Below are 3,357 nucleotides of genomic sequence, written 5' to 3' on the forward strand. Positions count from 1 at the left end.
GCATTCCCGCGTAGAGTGATCGAGAGTTTTCCAGTCTCAAGCTCGCCCAGTGTAAAGACGCGGCATTGCCGTAGAGGCTAAGCTGCTAAGTAGAGACGGTGTTTGTACAACTATATTTCACTTTATATTCTTAACCAATGTATGTGTTGTAGAAAGCAGATTTTTCTCATCCCGCCGTTTACCTGAAACGAATAAAAATTTATTTTGTACAAAATTAAAAACATTAGTGTTTCCAATAAACTACATTTCACGTTTTCTAATTTAAACTTAAACGAATGACTGGTATCAAAATATAGGATCTATGTGAAAATAAAAACACGGTGTAAGAGTTTTCAAACCTCGGTAATGCCGTCTAAGACCAACTAGTCGACCGAAGGGACAGTAGTTTTCCGGTCGATAAGACATATCAGCCCGGTATCGCCAAAGTTAATTACGATCGGTCATAATAAACTAAATTTAAAATAAATAAATAACCCAAACGTGTGTATACATCATGTGGTACGTATTCAGTTCTATTCTAACTGGAATATATATTTTAAGAATCAATGAACTTAAGTTTTAAAACCAAACCGAAATCGCGCGAGTCGTCGTTGTAAAACTAGATTTAACAAACGGCTGCGTAATATTAGACTTAAAAATATTATATAATATCCTCTATTGATTAAATAGTGAAAAATAAGCTTCAATGTAGCTTAATCTAGTACAAAATCTAAAAGTTGTGATAAATTAAATTGAAATTAAACACGATAGACTTAAATCTAGAGTTAAGGAATAAAACCGACCCGCGAACCAGCTACTAAATGGTTCGATAAGACTTATCTCAAATACAATCGTTTTCTATCAGTGTTATGCCTTCAATCGATACTTTTTGATGAAATAAATACTTAAATGATTTAATGAATGCATATATACATGTAATTAATGAGTGAAAGTATGTATAAAGTATTAGATAAATTAATAATAAACCGACCCAGCTACTAAATGGTTCGATAAGACTTATCTCAAATACAATCGTTTTCTGTAATTGTTATGCCTTAAATTGATAATTTTTAGTTAAACAAATACTTAACTAATGAAATAAATACATAGATAAATGTATTTAATGAATTAAAGTATGTATAAAGTATTATATAAATTAATAATAAACCGAATCCGACCAAATTTAAATCTAAAACCACGATCGGCGGCGTAATGAAGTGTATCGTAAACCCGTTTTTTTTATAATTTAAAATGTAATGACAGAACTCCCAAAACAACAATACACATACATATTAGTACTATGGTGAATTGTAGTTGTATTAGGACCGTAATTATAGTTAATTAAGGAACCATTCATTGTCTTCGCTCTGTTATGTACGTCGTCGTTTAATCGACACGGCATATTTGGCTTGAATCTAGAAAAATTCAAACTCTAACCCTAAGGTAGACAGGCAGGGTAAATAAATGTGGGTGATCTCTCATAAAATTGTCTTCTAGGAATTATTTTTATATAGACTATCTTTTCTGTAGAGTTTAAGTGGACAAGCGCGGACGAAATAGAGCGCAAAATTTAAAATGAATTAAAAATTTTCATCAGACCGGAAGTAGGCATAACCTAGGCGCCATGTTTCCGTCGTACAAGTTTTCACCGTTGCAGTCACCGTTTCAATCGCTCTTCGTGTGGACGTGTATTATTTCTAGTCATGTGTTGTGTAGATGATTCGCTTAAGGTAGGTGTTCGGACTTATTTCTTTAATATTAATTAAACCGTATTTGCCTTGTCGGCCTTAAAATAAAGCTATTTTTTTTTCATCGCAATCGAAGTGTTAGATCTAGAATCTAGTTCCCGCCTCCGCTTCGCTAATTCGACTTAATGTAACTATGACACAACTATTAAATCTAGAGTCTCTATTTTAATTAAATAATTAGGAATTCTATCTCTAGATGATATCTAATCTATTCCCACACGTGTGTGCAAGTAGGATTTAACGTCAGAACAGGTGTGGTGGTCTAGGCGTCGCTATTTTTGACGGTAGGAATTTTTTTTTTAAATTCGTAAAATTTTATATAGACTTTATATAGCAATTTACTAAGACCGACCCTAACGCCCAGTAAATATTTAATTACCACATTGTTATGGACACGGTGTATTAGGTAGGGCCGAGGGCTATCCATAGGTACCAATTTTTAAATTTTGTGACAATTAGGAGCCGAGTTATAAAATAAATTTAAAATACTGGTTCTGGTCTTAGACTTTATATAGCAATTTACTAAGACCGACCTTAATACCCATTAATTATTTAATTAGCGCATAGTTATGGACATCCTGTATTAGGTTGGGCCCAGGGCTATCCGTAGGTACCAAGTTTATAATTTTGTGACGATTATTAGTCGAGTTATAAAATAAATAAAAAAAACTGGTTCTGGTTTGCACTACATTTCTTTCTTCTTTAACGGCGGACTCCCGGTCCAGCCCCATGGGTTACCCGTGAGCCGGGGCCTCGTTAGCCTGGACGGCTCCGATGTGACCGCGGATTGTTGTGGCCCGCCTCAGCCCGAGTCGAGATCACCCTTCCGATCGAAGGTGGACGCCATAGGGCGCCCGGGATAGCCCGGGGCGCTGTTCGTCACCCGAGCGCAGGGGCGCCGGGAGACGCCCCCGGTGAAGTTTGGCGGGTGATTCTGGTAGAGCTCCCCACCCCGATCGCAGGACACCCCTCGCCGCCCGCCCAGGTGTCGAGGTGGCCGCGGGGGAACTCGGGGCGTTTTGGCTCCCCCTTGTGCCGGAGCGGCGCCCTCGGTCCCAGAACGCCCCTGGCGGGTGATTCGCATGCCCCCTGGGGTGGGGAACGCGGGTGGGTGGTCGTAAAGCGTGTAACCGCAGTGGGGGCGGCCCCTTAGTCGGGGGCGCCAAAGTTGGCACCCCACCTGGGGCGCCCCCCGGAAGTGTGGCGCCCGCGCGAGTGAGCCCCGTAGATGCGCCCCGACACCCCCGCGCCGCCCCCCGGGTCGCGGCACCCCCGGCGCCCTCCGTGCGGGCTCCCCTCATGGGGCGGCACCCCGGTCCTCCCCGAGACTATGTACCCGATTTTTCGGTTTAACACTAGAGGTATGGGCAGAAATACGGCGGTTAAAACGGTCTGTATCTACTATTGTGGAGGTGAGTGTCGGTGAAGCCTCTATGTGACGCTAGGATCCGCGCTCCCTCGCAGCCAGCGACATGTGCCCGATCTGACCGTGCGTGGCTCAGTCTCCCGACTAGCTTCCCGGTAAAATGCGGGCTCGGCGCGCAGGTCGCGCCAGTGAAGGTAAAAGTACGTGTCCGTAGCGTGAAGCCAGCGGCGACGCGCAGTGCTAACGCAACCAAGCAGTATTGGT

Source organism: Physella acuta, unplaced genomic scaffold, assembly GCF_028476545.2.
Source record: "Physella acuta isolate Inbredline_101_S28 unplaced genomic scaffold, ASM2847654v3 ptg002341l, whole genome shotgun sequence".
NCBI lineage: Eukaryota > Metazoa > Mollusca > Gastropoda > Physidae > Physella > Physella acuta.